The sequence below is a fragment of the Oryzias latipes genome, chromosome 2, assembly GCF_002234675.1.
Source record: "Oryzias latipes chromosome 2, ASM223467v1".
Classification (NCBI taxonomy): Eukaryota; Metazoa; Chordata; class Actinopteri; order Beloniformes; family Adrianichthyidae; genus Oryzias; species Oryzias latipes.
In genome coordinates this window covers 6919780-6933506 of record NC_019860.2, presented here as the reverse complement: position 1 = coordinate 6933506, position 13727 = coordinate 6919780, and the positions used below count along the sequence as shown (strand labels likewise).

Genomic DNA, 13727 nt, shown 5'->3' with positions numbered 1-13727 from the left:
ACTGCATTTCGTTTCCGTGTACCTGTTTATGTGTCATGACAATAAAACTAAATCTATTCTGATTTCTGTTAGAGCAGAACAGAGCGGCTCAGAGGTCAGAGGTCATCTGCTGCACCTTTCTGTGACTGCACTTCCCCTGCTGACACGCCCACAGGACACCTGAGCAGCAGCTCCGCCCCCCCAGCAGAGTCGACAGCAAACATGTTGGAATCACTATACCTTGATGACACTTTCTCTTTGTTTGCTCAAAGGCGGTTTTCAACCTACAGCTTCACAGCAGATTGAACTCAGCTGTCAGAGAGTCTGACTGGTTTAAAGTTTAAAGCAAAGGCCCTCGACTAATAGGAACTCAGCCGGACATACAAGCCACCAGTTCCCTCTGTGCTAATGGGCAATATAAACACTTTACCAAATGAGGCCGAGGAACTTTTTGCGTTGGTCATGAATTACTACAGATAGAGCTACTTATTTATGCTGACAGACACTTTGGCTAACAGCTAACACACCTGACGTCAATGTGGCGCTACCCGGCTTCTCGTTGGTAAGAGCTGACAAAGACACTGCAGCGTGCAGGAAAAGTATAGGATGTGGCCCCATATTGTACATCAACAGTAAGTGGTGTAACTCCAGCAGCTGCAGAAGCTCCTGTTATACGGAAGTGGGATGAAGCAGGAGGGGTGTTTGTGGAAAAAGCATTTTTGAAGAAGATGAAGAGTTCTGAGCGTCTTTTCTGAGCCTTTCATGAGGTTCTGTCAGCTTATTGACTTTACTGACTGAAACAGTCGGTTCAGTTTGGATTGAAACAGGGAATTTTCCTCCTGACTCTCTTGGTGATCTGGGGAAGAATTTCAGACAAGTTCGACAGGTTTTACTATCACAAAAAGAGGTTATATAACTTCAAAAAACCAGAGTGTAAATTTGTATAAACCCCTTTTTGTTACTTTATTATTTTTTATTTATTTGTTGCATTTAGTGTGTGAGGGGGGGAAAAGGGGAAGAATGTGAGAGGGGGGGGGGGGTGGAAGAGAGTAAAAGGAAGAGAGGTGAGAAAGTGGGGGATACAAGCACTGATTTGAATAAGTTATTATTTTAAGCTGTAACAATTATACCAGATCTGCTGGAAAGACAAATATTACATCAAAGGTGAAATTCTGACACGAAGATGAGCGGAAGACATCTGTCCATCAATACACTGTGGGTTAAGAGGAGGGATGAAGCAGACAGGGAGCAGTGTGGCAGTGTGCACGTGGGGGTGGAGATACATGCATGCTGCCGAAGTGAATCGTGTGTTCATAAGGGGAACCAGATCCTTCCCAGCCCGACCAGCCAGACCAGAAGAGATCCCCAGGCCAGGGGCTCCCCCGGCGCCGAGAGGCAAGGCGAACCCGGCCCCCAGGCCACAGGACAGGAGTGCTTAGCCGTACCAGGCGGCAGCCATGGGGGCCACTGGGCGCCAGACACTGAGACACGGGCCAAGGACGAGGCCAGGGCCCCACCACCCAGCCGGCGCCCTGTCTCTGCAAGCCAGCCCCGGCACCCGACCCCAGCAACCCAGAAATCACTGCACACCCACAGCTCCACCACCCCACAATATAACCCTACCCTCTACAACCCTCCTCACCCGCCATTTAATCTGACCCTTCCTCCCATACCCCCCCTAATGCCCTCCTCTAGAGAACAGGACGTTCTCTAGAGGAAGGTCTAGAGTGGGAACCTGAGATTCAATGTAGAAACTTTGACTGTCAAAGTCAATGAGGGTGAGAGGCTCTGTCAAGCAGAGAGAGCTCAGAATAGAACCGCTGCACCTCCAGTTCTTCCTCCACACGTCCAGATGCCTCCTGGACACATCCATTGGGAGGGGCTCTGGCATGTCCCCCAGGTTGGTGACCGCGGTGTAAACCCAGGACATGCTGGAGAGACTATGTCTCCCCACTGGGCTGGGAACGCCTCAAATTTCCTCCAGAGGAGCTGGAGGAAGTGGGCGGGGACAGGGAAGTTCTGGTCGTCTTTGCTTAGATTGCTGCCTTCAAGACCCGGATGAGCAGAAGTTTTAAATAAAAACAAAGTCAATTCAGTTCTATAATTCAAGTGAAAATGCAGTTTACAACCGTCAACTCAATATGCAATTAAGTCATTAAAAATGCATTATGCATTTGTTAATTAAAAAATAACTTTTAATTTCCTCATTATAAAGCATCTTTTTGGAGTTTCATTAGTCATTTGTCTTTTTGTGCCTAAATCCCGAAGAAAACAAAAAAAAGGTTTCTACAAAAGAATCAGAACGTTAGCACGTGTCCTAAGCTTGTTAAATTTATGCTAAATGTTAATTTATTTCACTGTTCTATTAATAGTATCAACAGTTCTCTGTCGTCCTCTGGTGGTTAATCAGGAGGTATACTCCAAAAAGCAGGTAATGCTAGTTACCACGGTAAGTTTGAGGCTAAGAAAGTTGATAACCTCAGCTTTCGGTTCCAAAAATGGAGGTATGTTTCAGGGTATGTCAAGTTGCCATAGCAACTCCTGCTCTGAACATAACCTGGTCTGGAGCACGTTTAGTTGAAGGTTACTTTGTTTACAGAGAGGTGAAGCAGCATGGCGTGTCCATTTGAAGATGATTTAGTGGATGAAGAAGCTCAGATAATACTTTTTCCACCGTCAGAGGGTGATAAGACCACGAATGGATGTTGGAAAAAAAAACTTTTTCACTTTGATCTAACTTAAATATTTGATTCAGTTAAGATAAATCATTTTTTTAGTTAAGTCATCTTAAAAATGTCACATAGTTATCGGACAGTTATTTTAAAATCCATTCAAATTGATTCAATTAAGTAGGTGTAACTTGCTGCTGTTAGATCGGCAGTGCAAGGAATTCTGGGATACCATTCCTTTTGCCTGTCTGGACGGATTTGGGTTTAAGTGTGGGTTTTTGACCAAATGTGTTTAGTTGTTTAACTGTTTTACTGTGTTTTACCGAATTATTTGTCCTGTTATGTTTAATTATTTTTATTGGATAATTTATATATATATGCGTCACAATGAAAATGAGATAGAAACTTGTGCGTTTACTTTGTCCGTTCTTTTTCCTCAAGCAGAAACTCTTTCTTTTGCTGATGCAGCCGTATTACTTTTTTAATGGGCGTATAATCTTCATACGCCGTCATTTAAACCTCAGACTCCGTCTCACTAAAGTGTAGCGCTCTCTTTTTTTCTCCACGCGTTTCCATGGTGACTCCGGAAATCGGCGATCCATTGAGAATTTTTACATTTTTCGTTCTTATATAACTGCTATTTGTTATTTTACTTTTTTTATTTTATTTCCCAACTAATGACTAATCCGCGATGATCCAGTATAAACTGAGGGAAGTGACTTTGACAAAAAAGTAACAAACAAAATAGAAAAGAAGTAGTCCGCTTAATTTTAGTCAAGTGGACCGGCGGAGCGCGGACTTCCAGCTTTGTGTTTGATGGGGGGGGTGCTTTGTTACATGAGCGGTATGTGTGTGAGATTTAAGACTGCGATCCGTCCCGCAGCTCTAGGGGTACGAGCTACCGAACTCAGAACCGGGTCTAAACGTGTGTCTGAGCACAGCTCGGATCGTCAGCACACACAGCGGTTTGAGCTTCAAAGCAGAAATGTCGCTCAGTCCTTAGAAAACATTCAAACAATCACGTGGATTTGTGTTTCCAGTCGTGTCCCGACTAAATAAAGGCTGTTGTTATTCCCACATGTTTACGTGCAGCCAGGATGCAGCGCCCCCCAAAGCTAATGTTGTTAGCCCGTGTTAGCATACTGCTAATCCTGGCTTCGTTCAGAAAAAGCACTGACCACACGGATTAAAATTCAAATGATGAGCGAACAGGTGTTTCATAATAACCGTAACATTATTAAAAGCATGTTTAGATTACCGAGCTGACATGTCAATGTATATAGCCGCTCGGCGCTGTATCAAGCTGTGCAATATGCATATCGCAAAAGACAGCAAATTTGCAATAAATGGTTACCTTAGATGTGGCCAAACAATCCTATGGCAGCTTGAAGTGTTTAATGGATTGAAAGAATCCCTTTCTGCATTTGACCAATCAGATGGACCCCTTCACGTTGTTAACTAATCGGATGGCGCCCTATTATGTTGTATGTTCGCCTCCTATGTCAACAAGGGTCATTTGTAGTATAATTTTTAAGCTGTTGTAATGGAATGGGAATAATATTTTTGGTTGTTTTGCTAATTGTTTATATACCGCAAATTATATCGTTATCGCAATATTAATTACTAATATCGCATATCGCGAGTTTTCTTCATATCGTGCAGCCCTAATTGGAACATTATCATGTATAAAGTAAAAATTTTTGTTGGAAAAACAATGTTGTTGCATAACGGGGAAATAAAACAATTTATGTTCTTATTTTGATATATATTTATTCGCCATCAAAAAGTATCGATAAGAGTATCATTAAAATACAAAACATGTGATCAACTGTAAAAAACATGTAAAAACCTTTTTTTTGTTTTTCTCAAATACAGAAATAAGTAATAAAGTACACACTAAAACATACAACTGTCCAGGAACAAAAAACAATTGAAAATTGAAAAACAGCAACAACTGCAACAAAAGTAAATTAATTAATAACCTTTTGTGCCATTGCTTCCATTTCTGACAGCACCCTGGTCTTGATGTTTGAGACTTGATCTGTGCCTATATAGTTGGCTTTGAATCTGGGATCCATGAAAAGCGCCATGTCCAGAAGTTCTTGGGTAGCTGGATTTTCATATTTTTAATCAAATAGTCAATGTTTTTTTTTCTTGATTGATTTTGTCAAATCACTGTCTGTCCACTTCCATCTATGTGAGCAAGGATGTCTTCATCAAGTGGAGGACTGGTTTCTCATATGAAACACTAACATAACTCTCACCTGACAGTGCATCTTTAAAGTCTTGCAGGGGGTGTAATGCCTGGTTGACAGATTCCAGGACGTCCAGATCCTGCCAAGTTGATTTCTTGTCTGCTGAGAGCACATCAGAAATGGTCCGCTGCTGCTCCAGGACTCTCTCAATCATCTTCTGTCTTCTTCCCCACCGTGTTGGGCATTCAGTGATGAGTGTGTGCCCAGGGAGGTTGTGATCCATCTTTGCTTTTTTCAGAGCCGTCTTGGCTTTCCAGCTCTGATAAAAAAAATGTCAAACTAACTTTTTGCAAAGGCCAATGGCTCGGGAAATGCAGGCATCATCTTTGATGGAATTTTCTTGAATAAGAGGAAGATACAGAAAAAAAGGTTTAACAGTTACAACGATTTTTTTTACCTTTAAAATGTCATAACTTTGTGTCCATAAATATTTTACATAATTTTGAACATGACTCATATGAGTAGAACTAATTTAATAATAAAATGAATTTTTAAAGTCATTTTTAAGTGAAATATTAAATCATGACTAATCTTCTTCAGTATAGAGCAGTACATTGTTGAGTTCATGATCTCATCAATGAAATTCAGCTCGCCAACACGAGCAGCACTGATGCAGCCCCACATCAGGACATTGCCACCGCCATGTTTCACTGTAGGCACCATTCATTTCTCTTTGAAATCCTCACCTTTACGACGCCATACGGTTCTAAAACCATTAGTTCCAAAAACTGTGATCTTTGTCTCATCACTCCAGAGTTTTGAGTCCCAGTACTCTTCATCTTTTTTAGCATGGGCCATAGCAAATTCTCGGCGTGTTTTTTTGTGTACAGTGATCCCTCGCTATAACGCGGTTTACTTTTCACGGTTTCGCTACTTCACAGATTTGCGTCGTACATTCTGTTCTGCATTCTGATTGGCTAAAAATTCAGTCTGCTTCTTCTCTACCTGTGCGTCAATAACGTTGCAGTTTAATATGTACACGTACGTAAATCAGCTTGCCAAATTTACCACACGTACGTGCAAATCATCTTGCAATTTAGAGTTTCTCTAAAAACCATAGAAAAAAGAGCGACAACAACTACGTATCACACAAACACACCTGCACGGCGGGCTTCAAAAGAAGAAAACGCTGCAGAGTGGAGTCAGGATGCAGCGACTCAGTCTTAAGAGCAGTGAAATACACCTGAGTCACTATTTGTCCGACTGTACTTTGTATTTTTTTCCTAATCATTTTAAATTTTCTCCCGTTTAATCTTATTACTCGGGTCGCGGTGGGCGGGGCTAATCTCCGCAATTTGAAGCCTTCTGTTCACATTGATGATCAAAAGTATTATTTGACAGTACAGTACAGAAGTTATTTGTTGAAAAAAAGTTTCTAAAGTACTTTTATTTGTGAAACAAATGCTTGAGCCTGTAAAAGGGTTTGTTCATTCTTTTCAATGCATAATAGAGTATTTAATTGGATAATAATTGTAAAAAAAACAAAAAAAAAACAGGGTTTCTACTTCACGGATTTTTCCTATCACGGGTTCTCTTTGGAACGTAACCCCCGCGAAAAACAAGGGTTTACTGTACAGGTTTTAGGAGAGGCTGCCTTCATGGATGATAACCGTGCATGCCATTCCTCTGCAGTGTGCGTTGTTTGGTGTCACGGGAAACAGTCACTGCAGTTTGGCTGTCTACTGCTTTAGCTAACTGCAGTGAACTTTCATGGCAGGTTTCTTCAACCCTTCTCATAAGAAGACACTCCTGTTGAGATGTTAGCATGCGTGGACGGCCTGTACATCTCTGTAAGAAAGTTCCATCTTTCTTAAATTTTTGGATCACTTTGCTGCAGTATTTTGACTCATGTAAAGCTTTGTTGATCTTCTTGTTGCCCTCACCTTTTTGTGCAAAGAAATGATTCCCTTTCTCAGGTTTTGTTACATTTCTTTTCCGTGGTGAGCCAAGTTCCTGTTAAGAAATGCCCTTTTCTAGTCACCTGTGTGCTGGACACCTCTTAAATGAATCATTAGACTCACCTGTGGTTGAATTCCTGTTAAGTAGAATTTTGGAGTCTTAAGTTTGGCTTTTGTCCTAAGACTATGACTGGGGTGTACTCATTTTTGAAGCATGGGCTTGAATTTATTTTGTCAGGAAATCATTTTTTTGTGTGCAAATTAACATATCTTGTTTGTAATCAATGGCCCGCCTTTGTGGGTTTATTTTGTAGTATAGTATTCCACAGAAAATGTTGATTCTAAAAGGACACCAAATGTTTTCTGTGACAAATGTAGTGGGGTGTAATAGAGCGGTGACGGTGTGGAATTTTTGATCACCGTGGCGCTGAACCACCACACACACGCCAAACACAAAATCCCCCGGCGACCGCATCCCAAATGAATACAATTACAACACAGTATTCTTTATTAACAAATAACAGTAACAACTAACTACTACTAAACTAATACTAAACTTCTGTTGTAGAATGAAGATGTGTGTGTAAGTAGAGGGAGTGAGAGGCGTGGTGCGGGGAGTGAAGGAGAAGAGTAATAAAAGGTTTGCCCAAGAAACCCTTGAAGTCTGAAGACAGGACTTGCAGAAAAAGTAAATTATCAGCAAAGATGAGTTTATTATAGTTCCAATCACTCACCATATGCATAACTTTAAAAAAAAACTAAAAAGAAAAAAACGTGCGGTGATGCGGTTATCGTCACACCCCTAGGGGGTATTCGTTTATGCTGTGAACTGTATTTATTTTAATTTGTCCCTTCCAGCTCACACTGGACAATAAAATCATTAAATATGTAAAGCTTTAATAAGCTTTTTAATGGCCTTTTTTATATATATAAACACATTTAATTATTGAGTTTCAATTTTATTTATTAAATGACTATTTTAAATAATAACTTACACATTAATTAAATAATTTAATGGTGGATATATTTATTTTAATTACCGTATTTTCCGGACTATAAGTCGCTGCGGAGTATAAGTCGCACCAGCCCAAAAATGCATTATAAAGTAGAAAAAAACACAGATAAGTCGCACTGGACTATAAGTCGCATTTTGACGGGAAATTTATTGGACAAAATCTGAGACCAAGATATAATAACACAAACTCATATGACACAATCATAGCAGACTGTTTATCTCATAATTTCACAGTAATTCTTTCTCATACTTATTTATTTATTCCTTTCATGAAGCATCATTGGCAAACTAATACTCTGTTTTCATCCTGTATTTGTAGAAACAGTTGTCATTTTTATTGCATTTCTGAATCTATGAAATCATTCGAAAATAGAATATTATGGTTTTAGCCTTCAAGATCTTACTGTAAAAAAAAGTTTACTGATTCTCTGAGTCACTTAACATACTCTCAACACTTAACATACCTCATACATCAAATTGACCCAGGAACATCACATCTCTGTTCCTCAGAAATGAACATAACAGGAGGGTTAACAAGGTTTTTATTTCAGTATATTTCTAATATAAGTCGCTGCGGAGTATAAGTCGCACCCCTTGCCAAACTATGAAAAAAAGGGCGACTTATAGTCCGGAAAATACAGTAGTCTCTTCTGGTCCTCCAGACTCCTCAGACTTTTTCTCTAATGATCACTGAGTTTATTGGTGCTTGAGAAAACCCAAAAGTTCTGCTAATGTATAAAAGGCTCCTTGTTGTGTTTGTGTCCCTGCAGTCCTCCCCCAGCATTGGATGACTGAAGAGGAAGATCTCTGCAACCAGCAGAGGAACTTCAGAGTGGAACTGGAGGAACCAGAACTTCCACAGATTAAAGAGGAACTGCAGGATCTAGAACCTCCACAGACTAAAGAGGAACGGGAAGAACCAGAACCTCCACAGATTAAAGAGGAACTGCAAGAACCAGAACCTCCACAGATTAAAGAGGAACTGCAGGAACCAGAACCTCCACAGATTAAAGAGGAACTGCAGGAACCAGAACCTCCACAGATTAAAGAGGAACAGGAGGAACCAGAACCTCCACAGATTAAAGAGGAACAGGAGGAACCAGAACCTCGACAGATTACGGAGGAACTGCAGGGACCAGAACCCCCACAGATTAAAGAGGAACTGCAGGAACCAGAACCTCCACAGATTAAAGAGGAACGGGAAGAACCAGAACCTCCACAGATTAAAGAGGAACTGCAAGAACCAGAACCTCCACAGATTAAAGAGGAACTGCAGGAACCAGAACCTCCACAGATTAAAGAGGAACAGGAGGAACCAGAACCTCGACAGATTACGGAGGAATAGGAGGGACCAGAACCTCCACAGATTAAAGAGGAACCAGTGGAGCTCTGTATCAGTTGGGATGAAGAAGGAAACCAACATGAAGAATCAACATCAACTACTGATAGAGGGACAAACCCACAGAACAGAGATCAGAGGAAGAGAAGAGACAGAAGACATGTCCAAAGTGTGGACAGCTCTCAAGTGTCAGAAAGTCGGTGTGACTCTGATGTTAGTAGAAAAGATGATTTGGTTAAGAAACGCAAAGAATCGTCAAAACAGAAAAAACTTTCCTCTTTCAAGTCTGGTGAAAACTCAAGAATGGCTAACAATCTTTTTCATGTAAGATTACATCCAGGAAAGAAGCGATTTTCATGTAAAGAATGTGGTAGAAGTTTTAATCATAAATCCAATCTCAAAACACATATGAGAACTCACACAGGAGAGAGGCCTTTTTCTTGTATGGAATGTGATAGAAGTTTTAGTCATATATCTAGTCTCAAATCACGCAAGAGAACTCACACAGGAGAAAAACCTTTTTCTTGTATGGAATGTGATAAAAGTTTTAGTCAAATATCAAGTCTCAAAAAACACATGAGAACTCACACAGGAGAGAAGCCTTTTTCTTGTATATATTGTCATAAAGGTTTTAGTGATTTATCTAATCTCAAAATACACGCGAAAACTCACACAGGAGAGAAGGATTTTTTTTGTGAAGAATGTGAAAAAGGTTTTAATCGTATATCTCATCTCAAAACACACATGAGAACTCATACAGGAGAAAAAACATTTTAAAAGAGTTTAAAAAAAGGATTTATTAAAGACTTTAAACTCAGGAAAACCTAGAGCAGAGAACTTGTTCAGTAAAACACTAGGTTTTCATGAGACAAGGGAAAGATTTGGAAAAAGTACACATTTTCTTCCATAAAGACAGAAACTAGTATGTTATTCGAAATTATGATTTTTAGATTGAAATATTTTAAGCCTTTGTTTTATGTTGCCATAAACGTATAGGATATACCACTTATGTACCTTCTTTAAAAGCCCAAAGTGCTTTACAGTAACAGTCCCATTCACCCCCACACACACACCCATTCACACACTGATGGCAGCTGTGCTGTCTCACACTGGCACCAACCTATAACCACCAGGATCAATGTGGGGTTCAGTTTTGTCCAATGACACTTTGACACATGGACGGGCAAAGTGGTAATTCAAACTGTGATATTCTTCTCAGAGGTCAACCACACTCTGCAGCAAAACTGATAACTTTAGTTTCTGTATTTCAGAAAATGGGAATATTTTAAAATACATTTTTAATATTTAAAACTCTTGGGATCAAACCCTAATGTTCTCATTTACTCCAAAGCAGCCTGAGCTTTAATTACATGAACACAGAGACGCAGACTGTTGGCCTCCATAATACATTGATCCAGTCATTCAATGAAAATGAGACACAAGTTAGTCTTGAACACATAACAATGAACAGTTTCTAAAGTCTGACATGAGCTGAAAACATCCCTTTTTTCACAAGTTAATATATACTAATTTTTTCGAGTCTTTTTATTTTATAATCCATAAGCCACAATTATGAAAACCAAAGAAAAAAAGAACCAATATATTTCAATCTATGTGTAAAGATAATAATCAATGAGTTTTGCTGCTTTCATTGACAAAAATGTTCACAAAATGAATTCTTTTAGATGTACCCGTTAATAGAATATAATAATGGAATGTGTTGTTTTGTATTATTAGAGTTAAATCTTGAACAGATTCAATGTGGTTGTAGTTTATGCTGAGATCATGAGTATGTCATTAATGTGTGTGTTACCATGACAACACTAGAAAGATTTTGTACACGTCTTTTATTCTAACAGTTTTTTTTGTGATCAGTGAACATTTGATTATTATTTTAAACAAAAAGTAGTAACTGCAGTTTATATTTTGTTACACCAAGTTTAGTGAGGAAAAGATTTTCTCCAAAATGTATGAAGGAAGAGGCGGATAAAGAACCAGACTGGTGTTTGTGTCTGGTGTTCTTGTGATTAATGTTTTTAAGTAAACATTAGAACTGTTTATCTGTTGTCTTTGGTTCCCAGTGTTCTGTTCCAATCTTTACTGGGAAGAATAAAGTGGACGTGAACATCAGTCAGAAGTGTGAAGTTTTTCCCACAGTGTGGGTTTCTGCTGTTTGTTGGTTCTCTGCTGGTTCCAAAGCTGGACTCTGTTCAAAAAAGCAGAGTATGTGACGTATTCGGGTAAGTTTAAGGGTAAATTAGTTGATGTTCTACACTTTTAGTGCCAAATGGAACTTTAAATATGAAGGACTGCATTCACTATAAAACATATTTTTTCAAAGATCCATACATCAATCCGTCTTCTTTCGCTTATCTGGTACCGGGTCGCAGGGGCAGCAGCCTGAGCAAAGATGCTCAGACTTCCCTCGCCGCGGCCACTTCCTCCATCTCCTCTGGGGGACACCATCTCCTGGGACTTCCCCGGAGCCTCCTCCCAGTGGGACATGCCCGGAACACCTCCCCAGGGAGGCGTCCAGGAGGCATCCAGACTAGATGCCCGAGCCACCTCAACTGGCTCCTTTCAATGTGGAGGAGAAGCGGTTCTACTCCAAGCTCTCGGTGGTTGATCGAGCTCCTCACCCTATCTCTAAGGGAGCGCCCAGCCACCCGACGGAGGAAGCTAATTTCTGCCGCTTGTATTCCGGACTTTTTTCTTTCGGTCATGACACAGAGCTCATGACCATAGGTGAGTATTGGAACAAAGACCGACCGGTAAATTTTGGCTCAGCTCTCAACGGACCGATACAGGTACCACACAACAATAGACGCTGCTCCGCCCTGCCTGTCAATGTCATGCTCCGGTCTTCGCTCACTCGTGAACAAGACCCCAAGATATCTAAACTCCTCCACCCACCGAGTGATGACAAACTACCTTTCTCCCGTTGAGAACTATGGCCTTTAGTGGTCCTGATCCTCATCCCAGCCGCTTCACACTCTCTAGCAAACAATCCCTATGCACGCTGGAGGTCCAGGCTCGGTGAAGCCAACAGGACAACATCATCTGCAAAGAGCAGAGAGGAAACCCTATGGTCCCCAAACCAGACCCCCTACAGCCCCTGGTGAGCATAAAATGACTTTTAAGGAGAATTAAATCTTGCTTAAATTTGACATTAGATGGAGACTGAAGCATTAGCAGGTAGTATGAATAAAAAAGCTAAAATATAACCAGTGTGTTTGTGACTGAAATATAAAATGAAGTAGACATAAATATGATGGAGAAATCAATAGAATCTGCAGTTTTTTTTATCAGTTTTTGTTAAAAAAAAGGCTGCATAAAAATGACAGACAGCTTTCAGGTTCTGATGCAGTTCTGAAAAAACTCAGAAACATGATCTGATGGAGGCTCTCATGTATCCTCTTTATTCTTCCAAACAGCCCAATCAAGTTGGCCCAAAGGCACATTGGCAGAGCAACATGTTGTCTATGAAGAACCTACTCAGCTGTGCTACAAATAAAAAAAAAAAACATCCAAACCACAACGGTAAACAATGAAGACCAACACAACTGTCAACATCCAGAATCCGGCAAATATCCCAAACAGAACAAAACATTTTTACCCACAAAGCACTTGGACAGTACAGGTCTTGCAGCAGAAACAGTCTTTCCAATAATTTAATTTGTCTCATCGTTTTAAAACTGGAAATGTTTTTCTTCCACATTTAAAAAATAAAACAGGAAATGAAAATATGTATGTAAATAAAATTAAAAACAAAGCGTGCACGTGCTGCTGCATGTGCTTCTGTCATGGCGTTCTGGATGAGCTGCTGAGGTCTGTTTGCATCAAGACTCTCAGCTGCTTTAGTCAAACTGCTGAGCGATGGAACAATGGAGCCGTTTCTGAAGGAAGAGGATCAAACATGATGCTCTGCATCCGTTTGCTTCAGGAAGTGGAGGTTTTTTAGAGTCTCCAGACTGTTTCTGAACGGCCAAAGAAAAGCAACTGATGTGGTTCTGTCTCCTACCAGCAGGGAGCGCTCCCAGCCGGACAGAACAGATCCTCTGCTCTGAGAAGGAATCTTCAGGGCAGGAATAACAGTTTAGTTTAGTCTATTTTGTTAAAGTTTAGTATTATCCTAATGCATTCTTTGTATTCATGATCCCTTTTTCATTGTATGTTTACCTTACAATTACCGGTATGAAGCCCATTGAGACGTCTGTAGTTCGTATTTGCGCTAAATAAAAAGAAAATATTTAATTGAATTAGAGAATTTATACAGTGATTGCTATCTTCTTATGCCTTTTACAAGTTTCCATGTGCATGTTTTAGGGAGTTAATAAATTTTGTCTGGCCTCACGGACTCAAAATAATAACTCATTGGATGAACTCAATTTAATTGTGGGCAGGATTTCCATCCAATAAATATGAGTAACCCCGTCTCAAAGAAAATTCTTCCATGTAACGAAATATAATTGAGTAAGTCGAACTCAATTTTATCAAGAAAGGCAAGGGAAAAAAAAACATGCAACAACAGTCTGAAACCAGCCTTGAACTCAGCACCTCTGTATGCTTAAT

General features: G+C 40.1%; 2 protein-coding genes across 2 annotated transcripts in view; one reads left to right on the top strand and one right to left on the bottom strand.

Annotated features, from left to right (window-relative positions):
- The window catches only part of LOC105355327 (NACHT, LRR and PYD domains-containing protein 12-like), a 1049862-nt gene that overhangs the window by 194607 nt on the left and 841528 nt on the right, over window positions 1–13727 (bottom strand). The gene's annotated exons all lie outside the window — the stretch shown is intronic.
- The window catches only part of LOC105355240 (protein NLRC3), a 591340-nt gene that overhangs the window by 332706 nt on the left and 244907 nt on the right, over window positions 1–13727 (top strand). The window lies entirely within an intron of this gene.